Source organism: Pinus tabuliformis, chromosome 9 (assembly GCF_031772625.1).
Source record: "Pinus tabuliformis cultivar Carrire ecotype Pingquan chromosome 9, CPIR1, whole genome shotgun sequence".
Taxonomy (NCBI): Eukaryota; Viridiplantae; Streptophyta; class Pinopsida; order Pinales; family Pinaceae; genus Pinus; species Pinus tabuliformis.
In genome coordinates this window covers 606,344,918-606,359,192 of record NC_142307.1, presented here as the reverse complement: position 1 = coordinate 606,359,192, position 14,275 = coordinate 606,344,918, and the positions used below count along the sequence as shown (strand labels likewise).

Here is a 14,275-nt window from a genome sequence, read left to right as displayed (position 1 = left end):
AGGTGAATCCCTAATATTACCTGCCACCACTGCCTTGAGCACCATGAATAACATATCCAATAACAACGCTCTTGCAAAACTTCCAATTACAATTTGTGAAGCAGAGGTGATAGGAAAACCGCCTAAGAAGCCATTTCCGGGTTTTCTACTGCATTTTACCCCTTTCTCTGGAGATTGAATTTTTATGACTTAATACACATTTGGGCTCAATAAAAACTCTGTGGATTCCAAGAGCGCGTATAATGGCCAGAATCATTCAAATCGTATACCTTATAGAGCATTGACGAGCTAGTTCAAGGATAGGCCCTTGCTTGGTGCTTCCAGCTCAAATGGTATACCTTAGAGAGCATTGACAAGTTGTTTCAGGAATTCTTTGACGAACATTGACAAGCTTTGGTTTGCGTCTTCCAGTTAGGTCGACACTGTGTTATACCTTCATTTCCTTTTTCCATAAGAACGCTAGATACCTTCATTTCCTACTACAAGAAAGTACTATGTTCCACCTTATGGATGTTGCTTCAAAGACAGTGAATTCAAATGTTTACAGGAGTAAAACATTCATCCGTTCTCCATCTTAACCATTGCAACTCTAAAATTCATTAAATCTCTGGCACGAAGGATTCAAAAGGCCTCAAAACCATTGGATATTTAAATATTCGTTAAACCTGCGGCACAAAGGATTTAAAAGACCAGACATTTAGTGTGATACGTGGGCTGCATGCAAGCTACCGTGCCTACACCCAATTTATTTAACTTTATGTTAATTATTATATTTAATTTTTAAATTTTTTTATTAAATTTTCCGTCAAGGAGCTGCAAATTTAATTTAAAAAATTTATATGCCTTTACATGCAAATTTAATTTTAAAAAATTATACGCCTGTACATGCAACACACATGTATACACTATATAATAAGTGAAAACTTTGAATCAAGGCCACCATCAAGGTAGGCGCTTGGTGAATAAGAGAAGCTGTTTTTCATTTTATAGCCTGTATAAGCTTTCTCCTTCCCAACACAAGTAGCGTTGCAAAAGCTTATGGTGAAGGCCATGTTATGCTATTTATGTTTTGCCATTGTGCTTTCCGTGTGTTTTTTTGCTTGCTCATATTCGTGATAAACCAAATATAATAAGTGATCTAAAACTGTCTCTGCTTCTGCCTGAATAGCTTTATATCCTCCTTCATAGGAATCTGCTGCTGGAAAATAAATGGATCATAAGTCTTCATGAGTGGGTCACTTGGACAGAGACCTGTTGCTTCCTACGGTTTCCGAGGAGTGACTATTCAGTTATACATCCATGAGTACTGTACTGCACTTTGATTCAAAAGGGGCCTTTGATCAATGAATGGATCAAAGGAGCGGGGACGCTGCTTGACCATAAGGGGGAGGAGGCTCAAAGGAACATATATGACTACTTTAGTTTCCGACCTTGCATTCCTTGAAAATCTGGCAATGTAACTTTTATATTTTATAGTCTTTTTGTGTTTTGTTTTTCCTTTTTTTTTTAAATATTTTCGGTGTTTTGGTGCTGTATTTTTTAGTTTGTCTTTTACTCTGTCATTTACTGGTATAAAATACATGAGTTATATTATAAACAAGGGCAGCTGCAAGGCAGCGAGTCCCTGCATGAAGTTAACATTTAAGATCTAGGGCTAAAGAACAGGGCATTACTTGGTGCCTGCCAAGCCCATGGCAATATGTAGATAGGAAAAGTTGCAGCAGAACACTGCAGTTGGATTGAGGTAAAGAGCCAGTTTAAACTTCAAACTCCACAGCAGTCTACACATGATTTACTGCCATTCAAGTATTATAATACCATGGATTGGTACCTAAATTAACATGCACATCATCATCGACCTTAACATAGAAATCTGCATCCCATTTTGCTACTGCTGTAGAAAAATAGGTCTTGGTCTTTGCTGAGAGCTCGTGGTAGCCTTCAACATGTTCCAATCTAAGGAAATCATGATGCTGTGCGTCTTCTGAATCAATGGCACGATCCAAAATACCACCAGGTGTAACACTGTGTCCAATAACGAATCTAATAACAATGCCTTTCTTCTCCTCCAACTGCTTCAGTTTGGATCCTGTGAGGAACAAAAGGTCCAATTATCAAAATCAACGGATATCTAGAAAAGCTACAGACAGCAGAATATCCCTGCCCTAGGTTCATACACGCTCATGAGAACTATTTTTGCAATTAAAAGCATTTATTATTTATTAACCAGATTTCAAAACCTAAAAATTTATTAGCAATAACTGATATGGACCTTGTGGCATCCAGGTTTCTCGAACAGAGTCCCGCCGCTTTCTACTGCTAAAAGCTGTATTGATTCCAATCACAACAAATGCCTTCTGGCGTACCTCAGGGCCTTGTCCATCAGGCTTCAGTCCGAGCAACTGCTAATTCCATTTCAAGAGAAGAAATTGTTTTGTCTAACGATCTGGAGACAAGAATTTGCAAGCTCAAATGAAGGGTTTCAATTTTGTTGTCAAAAAAGTGCACACAAACAAAGACCAAATCCAAATTTTATACAATAACAAGAAATCCTGTGCCATCGATGCCTAAACCATAGAAAGATAAAGCCACCTCAGTGTCAAGGGCATTTGATAACTACAACTGACTACCCTATGAACTGCTAAATACGTATGATGAATTAGCAAAATACTAGGCAATGTAGCTGAAATAGGCAATATTCAGGGTAGTGATCATGAATGACAGCCGACATAAGTTAAGCCATAAATCGAAAGAGAACAATGAAAGCCGCTGCCTGTTACCTCGAAACAACACAATCATCATAGGCATCCATGAATGACTTCGTTCAAATTAAGGGTGCTAGAATAGTCACATAAACAGGTAGAACAAGGTCTTTAAAACTGCTCACTCAATGGCATAGATAAGATAGGGAGCGAACACGGCACTTGCGATGACAGCCATTGGAAGAATTGTGGATCCTAACATGGAAGAGGGCCAGCAAAGCCATTTGCCTGCTTTTTTGACATAGTTAGCACACCTAAATTCAAATTAAATGAACTCAAAACCGTCTCAAATTAATCTCTCTAGGATACATATAAATTCATGTTACAAGCTGCTTTCTGGAAGAAAACTGCAAAGTTAACAATGAATAATACAATTGTGCTAATGGAAAAATTGAAATGAAAAGAACTGACTGTGTCTCATGTGAGTTGTAGCTGACGTTCTTTAATCTCATTCTTCTCGACTTTTACTGGACATAGTTGCTCATGTTGATCCTTAACAAGACAATATACCTTCTCTTCTGACCTTGTCATAAACTCGTTATGCAGTTGCTTGCATCCATCCACAGGTGGTGTAGAGGAATGACTAGGACTGAGAGGTATCTCTCCATGAGAAGAATCCTCAGATGATTTCTTTGTTTGATAAGGTGCCTTTGTACAGACTCTGGAATTGAGAAACACGCAAAGGACAATGGTTTTAGAAACAAAGACAAATGCATGAACTACAAGTTCAAAAAATAAAATGCCAGATGCCCAAATACCTTTCTTTTCGCTTTTCAAGAAATCGAGTTGAAAATATCAGAAAGTTGGTTATTTCAGCAGCTGCTTCATTATAAAAGTTCATCTTCTCAATGACAAACCCACAGTTTAGTAGGAAATTCAAGATACAACTGAATTGCCTGCTTTTTTGACATAGTTAGCACACCTAAATTCAAATTAAATGAAATCAAAACCGTCTCAAATTAATCTCTCTAGGATACATATAAATTCATGTTACAAGCTGCTTTCTGGAAGAAAACTGCAAAGTTAACAATGAATAATACAATTGTGCTAATGGAAAAATTGAAACGAAAAGAACTGACTGTGTCTCATGTGAGTTGTAGCTGACGTTCTTTAATCTCATTCTTCTTGACTTTTACTAGCCATAGTTGCTCATGTTGATCCTTAACAAGACAAGATACCTTCTCTTCTGACCTTGTCATAAACTCATTATGCAGTTGCTTGCATCCATCCACAGGTGGTGTAGAGGAATGACTAGGACTGAGAGGTATCTCTCCATGAGAAGAATCCTCAGATGATTTCTTTGTTTGATAAGGTGCCTTTGTACAGACTCTGGAATTGAGAAACACGCAAAGGACAATGGTTTTAGAAACAAAGACAAATGCATGAACTACAAGTTCAAAAAATAAAATGCCAGATGCCCAAATACCTTTCTTTTCGCTTTTCCAGAAATCGAGCAAGCGATGCTTTATGCACTTGTGGTACTGCTGGGGTTATAAAGAGACTAAATCAGGCATACATAATGAGAGTTTACGACAGTACAACCCAATACGAATTCACTAACATGCTACAGAAGTTCAAGACTAGCTAGTTCATCAGTCTGTACCTACCAGAAATTTCCATTGCCAGCTAAAAACATAATTGCTTGAGCCTGCCATCAACAGTTTCATTTACTCAATGCTGTAGAAATTTAACTGCACCGATTATATAAATGCAAATGCTCTCATACTAAAGAGACCTCCAAATAAAAAAAAGAGTATAACAATAGTAATACCCACTTGTCACCTAATGACATAGCTTCATGACAGAGAAATAAAGAGTAGTCCTATAAACCCTGGTAACCTTGCCTTTTTTGAACCAATCTTAATTAAAATCATTTGAGATGTTTGAATCAACCATCTAAAAAAAATGGTATCTCAATTTGAATTTACATATTGCAAAGTTCATGTAACCTTATTTGGGCATACCTTGTCTGCAGGAACATCATCATAAACATTTACTGAGCCAGAATAGAAAATTGTCAGCTGTGCGCCTGCTGGCTTTTCAGAAACACTGGCAACAGCCCTTCAAAACCAAAAATGCCCACAGATTTGTCAATCCACAATGAAGCTAAAGATAATTGGCATTCTGCATGAACCATACAGAGAGTAAGATAATATATTTACAAACCTTAAACTAAAATCACAACTTAACATCAGCATTGACAATCATATTACCCTGGTATAGTGGTTCTGGTGGAGGCTCCAACAACAGGAAAGAAGGAATGTTGTCTAGCTAAGGGCATTCCTTGAAACTATCTCACCAAAGTAGTTGTTCCTCGATGCTTATTTGACATCCACATTCTTTCGCACAATGGCTTGGGAGCTCAGTACCAGCTTTCCTGATGCAAGTTGTGTTGAGTTGTTTGTATAAAAAACACAAGAATTAATTGGCCAAAGCTTTCGTGGCCCATCAAAGTTCAGGAAATCCATGAATAAGGAGGCAGAGCAAAAGAACTACAACAATATGTGAGCTGTTTGTATCAAGAAGACAAGAATTAATTGGCCGTCTATTAACCGTGTTATTTTTCAACCAAGTAATTTATTATATTTAAACATAAATTGAAGTTCATTAAAATTATTAGTAAAGTGAATATGCCGGTTAGAAAAATGAATACGACAGGCTGCCAAATGTTGCATGCGCAAAGAAACGTGGCCACATGTTTGCAACGTAAAGTGTCTTCTCGTACACAAGACCAACTAAACAGCAAGAACCAACTGCTGCAAGCTGTGGTTTTGTGGACCAAGCATTTGTCACAAGAGACATAAATCCCTCTTCAGTTGCCAGAAAAACATTCCGTATCACCACCAAAAGTATCGCTGCAGCTACTAGAGAAAGGAATTTCCACGACCCGAATATCTTTTCGGTGGATTCTTGGCCCTCCCCCTTTTCGGCTCCCTCTGCATCCTCCTCCTCAGATTTCATCTCATCTTGATCGACAAAAAGAGACAAGGGTTTCTTCAGAGCACTCAGAGCAGGCAGATTCCCAATAATAGAAAGAAGATGTAAGGTCAACTTCATCAGAAATCGCAGAGGCCTCCCGTTCAGCAATCGCTGAGGCAAATCTGTAAGAAATCGAAAGGGACCTACCTTAATAGAGGACAAAGTCTTCCACAGCAAACTGAAAGCCTGTGTAATGGTTGACATGTTCTCTGTATCAGCCGTATCTTTCCCCTCCTCAGTTGAAGTTAAATTTTGATTGCTGGAAGCAGGGACGATAGTGTAATACAGCACCTCAAGCACATGCCCTTTCTCGTTTATATGGAGCTTTGAATCCTCGGGCAACTTGAAGCTGAAAGGCGATAATTCTTGGCACACAAGCCTCAGCAAGCTCGACAGCCTCTCTTCTGCCTTGGCTCTAGAACCCAATTGCAACTCCAAAAGATTTTGCAAAAGAAAGAGCGGCAATTGATTTTCCAGCATCATGAGATCTCTGAAAATGGAGTTGTGGGTAGAACCAGTGCCAGTCGGATGTAAGACTCAAGAGACATAAATCCCTCTTCAGTTGCTAGAAAAACATTCCGTATCACCGCCAAAAGTATCGCTGCAGCTACCAGAGAAAGGAATTTCCACGACCCGAATATCTTTTCGGTGGATTCTTGGCCCTCCCCCTTTTCGGCTCCCTCTGCATCCTCCTCCTCATATTTCATCTCATCTTGATCGACAAAAAGAGACAAGGGTTTCTTCAGAGCACTTAGAGCAGGCAGATTCCCAATAATAGAAAGAAGATGTAAGGGCAACTTCATCAGAAATCGCAGAGGCCTCCCGTTCAGCAATCGCCGAGGCAAATCTGTAAGAAATCGAAAGGGACCTACCTTAATAGAGGACAAAGTCTTCCACAGCAAACTGAAATCCTGTGTAACGGTTGACATGTTCTCTGTATCAGCCGTATCTTTCCCCTCCTCAGTTGAAGTTAAATTTTGATTGCTGGAAGCAGGGACGATAGCGTAATACAGCACCTCAAGCACATGCCCTTTCTTGTTTATATGGAGCTTTGAATGCTTGGGAAACTTGAAGCTGAAAGGCGATAATTCTTGGCACACAAGCCTCAGCAAGCTCGACAGCCTCTCTTCTGCCTTGGCTCTAGAACCCAATTGCAACTCCAAAAGATTTTGCAAAAGAAAGAGCGGCAATTGATTTTCCAGCATCATGAGATCTCTGAAAATGGAGTTGTGGGTAGAACCAGTGCCAGTCGGATGTAAGACTCGCCCCAGCCTAGGTAAGTTTTTCATATGCCCTTTATTCCTAGCAAGATCTATTTCAAAAGCAGCAAGCAACTCCACTAATATGAAATCCTGTCTGAAAGAAGGTGAAGATACAGGGCTCCGCTACCAGATCTAGTTCTTCTAGCAGGTGAAAAAGTAACTAAAGTAAACGGGTAGTTCATAGAGGCCTCTATACCTGAAAGCAACTCTCGTGAGCTAGACAGAAAGCTACTACCAGATACAACTGATTCCGAATCAATAGGCTTTCGAACTAAAGGATCCGTCTTCGGGCGAGGTGATAGCAAAGAGAGCATTGGTTTTCATCCAATCTCCAGCGCAGCGACATGACCAGGTTCAGGTTACACGGATCCAGAGCTACCAGCATCATATTGAGATCGAGCAGTTCCACCGCCTTACCCCGAACCACCTTATACTAACAGCTGTTCAACCACCGCATGCACCAGTTGCCAATGCACAACCTTGTTATAACCTTACGAAACCTTCGCATACCCCGGCAGATAATAGGAATCGAAGTAATGTTAACATTAAAACCAGACCGGTGACGGTTAGCGGCGAAAATGCACCGGGCTTATTGATTTTAAGCTATGGTCGAGCCTCTTCCGCCTCGGGAAGAGGCCAAATAAGATGGCCAAGCTGAGGTGCGAATGAAACTTAGGCATATCCCCGCACAGAGCATTTAGAAACTTTAGGATAACAACCGAATAACACATAGAACTAATGCTATCTCCGTCCGGAACGATTACTATAGTCCCTGCCGGATGCCAGATGGCAGGGACTAAAAATAGTAGCCAAGAGTAGGTTGACAATATGATATCTGTCTTATATAGAAAATTTGCCGAATTTTGTATTAGGACTGAATTTCCATATAACGAAGACCAATAGAGCCTAACATTGCTACCATGGACCACACTACCAAACTCTAATACTTCAAACAGAGCATACCCAACCCTGCCTTACCCACTTAGCTACTGAAAATCCACACTACGTTTCTCTGAAAATTATCCGCGTTGTTGAGGCACCATGCACCCATGAAGACCAAACCTCTTCCATCTTTCGAAACACCTGATAATGGAGAGCCAATTCTAGTCAATAACCTTGCAGCTCACACACTGATAGCCTTTTGGTCTCGAAAGTTATTTTATAAAAGTTTGTATGTGTTGTAACCATCTTTTTCAAAGAAGCTTCCTACTTTTACAAACTTCAAGCATGTTGCCTAGACATGAAAACCAGAAAATCTAGAAATGTTATATGCCAGCCATGCGTCTCCTTAAAAATTGTAGAACACTAATCTGTCTATCTCCTTAAGTGAATGCAGAATTAAGACACACATCTGTCTTGCAAGCTGGTCCAATCAATTTTATAGTAGTATGGCAATATTTCCTAAAAGAGGGTAGTTCCACCCACCGACAACTGAGTTTTCAAACAGCTCCACCTTCAGACCTTAGAAAGTGAAGGCAGCTGCACTTGGAAAAGAAGAAAGGTTGTTGGGATGATGGATTCGGCCATAATAATATGTATCCAGAGGCTTTGGGTAACCCTGTACTTCCACATGGGGGAAACCCATCGAACACTAATATTTATATGTGTAACCAGGATGTCCATGTCTAGACTCGAGCTCACAATTTCAACGTTCTTGAGGCTGGATCGAGTGAGAAGGAAGCTTCCACATTCACAACTTAATGGATCTACTCAAATAGAGAAACCATCAGCGAAAGCAAGGGGTGCAGCACTTCGATCAAAGAAAGTGGGTAGTTCAGTGGATTGAATATGCGTTGACCTTACAAAATAAGGGCAAGGTTGGAAATAATAGAAGGTTAGGGATAAAAATACAAAGAAGACTTGAGTGTGCTCGGTCCGGTCTCAGTCTTGATACCGTCAGATGTGTCCAATGGTGTCCCAGAAGCAGATAAGCCCATTGAACCGGAAGCGATTGACCCAATGGTTTATACAGGTGAACATTTCGCTTTTCTGTTTAATTCTTGAAGGACCCAGCGTAGTTGCCAATCCTTCAGCTGGCCATTTCTGTGCCTATATTAAGGTAATTCCATCTTCTATAATAACTTTAGTTCTAATCACTGGAACCTCCTCCATTTTATTGCGTAAGTTTACAACTGCAGGTATCTCAGAAGAGAAACCTTTCTCCCGGAAAAACTTATTGGGATTGCGCTTCCAAAGTCTGACAAACAAGATTACCTTTCCTTTCATTTAAATTTGCCCGACTGCCCTTCACTAATTCTCACTTCATATTGAAAATCCATGAATTAGAGGCTCAACCAACCACAGTAGAAGCCAGACCAGCCACTCTTGAATGGAGTGGTTCAACCAACTACAGTAGAAGCCAGACCAACCCTCGTGAATGGAGTGGTTCCAATAACAAAGGTATTAGCAGCTGAACTCAAGGATTCTATAAACTCTGCCAGCGTTTGTTCAATAAGATTCCCTGTTTGATCACCAAACATAGTTTAGTTATTATCAGATTTGTCGTTCGATCACCAAACATAGTTTCTTTATTACCAGATTTTATAGAACTTGAATTTCTTCTTTATCATGCACTTCTCGAACTGTGGAAACACCCAAGAATTGCATTGTAGATTTCAACATAGGTATGCAATAGACTTTGTTTCTGTAACAGACTTTGCGCCTGCCAGCATGCTCTTCGGCAGGGACTAGTTGCCCTGCAACTCTCCTTGTTTATGGATACAAATCAGATCAATAATATAAAAGGGAAAGAGAGAAATTTGTCAATGCACAAATCCATGGCTTTACAGATATGCGCATTTTCACTGGAGGCTGAACTTATCCCTTGTGCAACAAATAAATGATGCACGTATTACACTGTAAATGCGTAGAAAGTAATCAGACCTTTTAAGTTGACAGAGTACTTGGGCCAGATTTATCCAGTTTGTGCGCAATTTGTGAAAATTTGCTGTAAGTTGACTCAAATTTGAGACGGAACGGCCGCGGACAAACTCAGAGCGAGATTTCTTAGAAGGTGCTGGAGAACCAAGCGACCCCACCAAGAATTGGACGAAGAATTGGTCGGACAATGATGAAACGAAATTGACCAATACACTCAGGGCGTCTTGTAGAGGAGAACAAAGTTCTGGAGCCTGCTGCGTGAATGTGTGAGGATGGTAGTGCTGTTTAGTAGCTCTGGTGTGAATGGCATTACAGAATGGTAGCTATGAATCCTGGGATTGCTATTTAGAGGGCGTTTGATTGAGTGTTGAGTTGCCATGAAAGTGAGCAGAAACAACCACTGCAATTCCTATTGAGAAGCTTGCAGTAAGTTACTCTGAAACTCAGCCGAAGGAACTTGCAACCAATGAATGTATATCCAGTTTAGAGATACATCATTTCCTATGCGCATATTCCCAGTTTAGAGATATGTGAGAAGCTTGCAGTAAGTTACTCTGAAACTCAGCAGAAGGAAGTTGCAACCATGATTGTATATCCAGTTTAGAGACATGTCATTTCCTATGCGCATATACCCAGTTTAGAGATATGTCATTTGTTATGCCTATATAAGCTACAAAATTCTTGGACTGCAGTTTTTTTTGTTGGAATTTGGTAAAAAAAAATTAAAAAATCTGAATGCTGGAGTGTTTAAATTTTATGGTGGAAATAGATTCAAGGCCATCAAGAACTTTTGACACACCCAAACTCAAAATTAGAGGCACCCAAATTCAAAATCTTAACATTTGACACTTGATTTAGATTTTCAGAATTTTAAGGTGGAAATAGATTCAACACCATAAAAAACCTTTAAGTAATTTTAAGGCATAACTCAGATTTTTAAAAATTTCTGTCAAATTTTATCATAATCTTGTCAAAATTTCTATTATTTGCTAAATTAATTTGTAAGTTTTTTTTAGAATATATATTTTAGAAATTAATTGGGATGTACGAAGGCTCCTGGAACGGGTGCTCTTGCGGCTTATGTGCCGCTCTGACTTCACTCCTTCCTGTTTCTTCAGACTTGGAATGGAACAACTTTGAAAATGTTGGATTGCGAATGAGAGTCGTCTAAGGGCGCCGAGGAATTGTCTAGATGGCCAAAAGTGGTTGGAATCCAGGCAAAAAAATTTCAAAAAATCTTGTAGAGGCAGTGTTTGAATCGTTTTTTGATGGTGGAAATGGTTTCAGCACCATCAAAAACATCTAGGACACCTAAAATTTTGAAGTTTAAGAACTATAACTTGAATTTACAAAAACCCTGGCCGGATTTTCTCTAAATATGACTAGAATTTCCATAACTTTCTGAGCAACTCCTCCACCTTGTAGTCTAAAGTCGAGAATGAATGTGACGCAGAGTGGGATTTCTTTTAAAGGTCGATAAGTTAGGTGTTGTAATGTATGATCTATTTATACAATTAAACATGTTTTTGGAGGTCAGAGCTCAGGGAAGAAATTATTGGGAAGAAAAAATGGCTTAATGGGAAAATACTCCTTGCATGTCCATACCAGCTATTTTTAAGTTCTTATAGCTTTTGTTCTTGGAGTCTATTAGTTTTTTATTTTTGTCCAGAAGTATAAAGGTAGTTCTATAGGTTGTTTAATATCTAGAGGGTACTTCTACAGATTGTTTGTGGATATATAGGTTGCTTAATATCCAGAGAGTACAGACTTATTTTTATGTTGTGTTTTTAGTTAGATAAGTTAATGATAAAACTTTGTTTCTTTTTGGATTTCTGGTTGAAAACTAGATATATAACTGTACAGATCTATCTTTTTGGTTTACTGTCGGCCCTTCATAGTTGATCTTCAAATTTTGTTGTGCTCTGCTCCATGCTGAGCCTGCTCTTTATGTGTATCTTTGATTCAATAATAAACTGTTCCCAAAAAAAAGAGAGTTTGTTATTTCTTCGTTGTTATGAACAACACCCAAATAACACAGGTTCCACAGTTTTGAAGTTGGCGACTGATAACATGGATACAGTACAAGAAGATAAAACGCATAATAAACAACATATATATACATATATATATTTGAAAGATCTTTTATTTACTACTGTGAAGGTTTTTGAAGTAGGTGATACCATCGCCTAGCTACAATAATAAAACCGATATTTGTTTCTTCTCGCAACAAATTAATGGTAAGCACACAAATCACAGGAATCTCATATTCTGACGCTAATTGCAAAGAGAAGCACAACGAAGCTATAAATTATCGTTCCAGTCGCCAGTTGCGCATGAACTGCAGTCAAATTCTTGCGCCCTCTCTGAGATCTGGAGTCTTGAGTCGTAAACAGACCCAACTTTCCAGTTTGCAGGTAGCAAATTTTATCCAGGGTGCCCTACCGAACTTCCGTTGAAGCCTCCCGTAACCAGTAACCGGAACAAGAAGGGACTGGGTTCGGCATGACCTGTTAATGAATAAGGGTTTGCAATACCCCACACTGCATTGTAATTGCGCAGACTCATTTCACGCCAACTCAGTGTCCTACCTGCATTGCATGAAAAATCCCTCAATTCAGATCGCATGATTGAATACTGTCATTGAAGCAAAATTTGTAAATTGTTTGTGATTTGCTCTATAGGATATTAATACTATTTTTACGAGTTGAATTCTTTTGACATTTTTGGGTTAGGATTAGTTCTACGGTTAATCTAACCGCAAGTGATCCCTTTAAAACAATTTATCTGATACAATATTATTTATGAACCATATTAGAAAAATAAAATTTAATACTTATATGAGCCATGGTCCCTGGTTACTCCACCTCGGTAACTTGAACCAAGGAAATGTCTGTTTGGCCTCCTTGATACAGAAACTATACAACAAGATAGTCGGGATAGTGACTGCTTTCGTGTACTTTGATGGACATATTTTTACCTAGATAATCGCATGGGATGCTATAATCATATTCAAGTCATAAACAATTAAACACATATCCATCATGTCACTGTCGGAATTGAACAAAGATTCAAACTATAGAGAAACAAATAAAGATTCAAGCTGTAGACAAACTTATGGTTGTTTCAGTTATAATGTTCCTCGTACTAGCTTCACTAGGAATTTTTTTTTGGATTCTTGAATTGGTGCTCACCGTTTATGCTCCACGCCCAGGCCAGCCCCCATGTTGAGAAGTTGGTCGATTTTACCGGGGCATGCCAAGCTTGCGAAGGTGTGAAAGTATAGAAGAAAATCTGTCCTATTGTCGTCTGTAAAGTCCGTAACCACAACTTTCACCCCTGATTTGGTGCAAACGGCCGAATCTGTGCATCTTATCTGATTTTATTCAAATAATAATTCAGACAAAAAATTAAAATACAATTAGAGAAAAATTATACTACAATCAAACAAAGAGCTACGCCACAGAGGAGAGAACAAAAAGATTATACTACAATTAAAAAAGAAGATTGTACTGTAATCAACTAAGAATTACACTAGAAATGTCCCGAGGACGATGTTAGAGGAATTCAATATATTGTAATGGATTAAATTTAATTACGCTAAGGCGTTTCTCTTTGAAATTGTCTGTGGTCCATTCTCTATGTTACATGATAGAAATATATTCTTCATTCGGATTGATATCTCTTAAAGAATTTGCAAAACTGACGAGTACCTCAATCAGCCGGAAAAACTGCAAGACCGCCAGGTGCCTCCATCAAGTGCCAAATCCAGGCAGTTACTAACTCCCAGTCGCTGTAACGGTAAGGAATGGCACTCAACAACAATTGAAGTTGTATTAATAGAAAGTTGAAATGCTATAATCCCCAACCTTTGTAATGCCCAAACCTCTTCTTTCATTAATCTGTGTGGGTACAACAGGCGTTATTGATTTTGTTGGGCCGGCGGACCAGCGGACCCTTCTTCCAGATTCTTTAGAACAAACCATTAATTCTTGTTGAACGTTTCTTGCTGTGGCGAGTGAATGCAGGGGCCTGTGAATGAATAGGGTGCCTTGTTAGCGTAAATTGAAGGGATTGTGCTCTTTTGCTCTATCCTGTGGGCCTGTGAATGAATAGGGTGTCTTGTTAGCGTAAATTGAATGGATCGTGCTCTACTGCTCTATCATGTGTCAATACCACGAATTTGTATATCCGGGCTCATGCAGGAAAGACTGGGTTTCGCGAGTGAATTCTAGTCTTATAGTTAGCTTCTAACATGAATTCTTTTTGTTAGCTTTCTTTCAATAATCCGGATGTCTCAGAATTTCAAATATAGCCACCATCATAAGGTGGATCAGCCATGTTTGTTGATGGCATATCCAACATTTTAATTCTAGATTCCTTGTTTTTTTTTAA

General features: G+C 39.0%; 2 pseudogenes; both read right to left on the bottom strand.

Annotated features, from left to right (window-relative positions):
* Positions 1–1,802: 1,802 nt before the first annotated feature.
* Positions 1,803–3,005, bottom strand: LOC149150048 (beta-1,3-galactosyltransferase 7 pseudogene; annotated as a pseudogene).
* A 9,179-nt stretch (positions 3,006–12,184) lies between these two features.
* On the bottom strand, positions 12,185–13,866 carry LOC149150047 (expansin-like A3; annotated as a pseudogene).
* Positions 13,867–14,275: the final 409 nt, after the last annotated feature.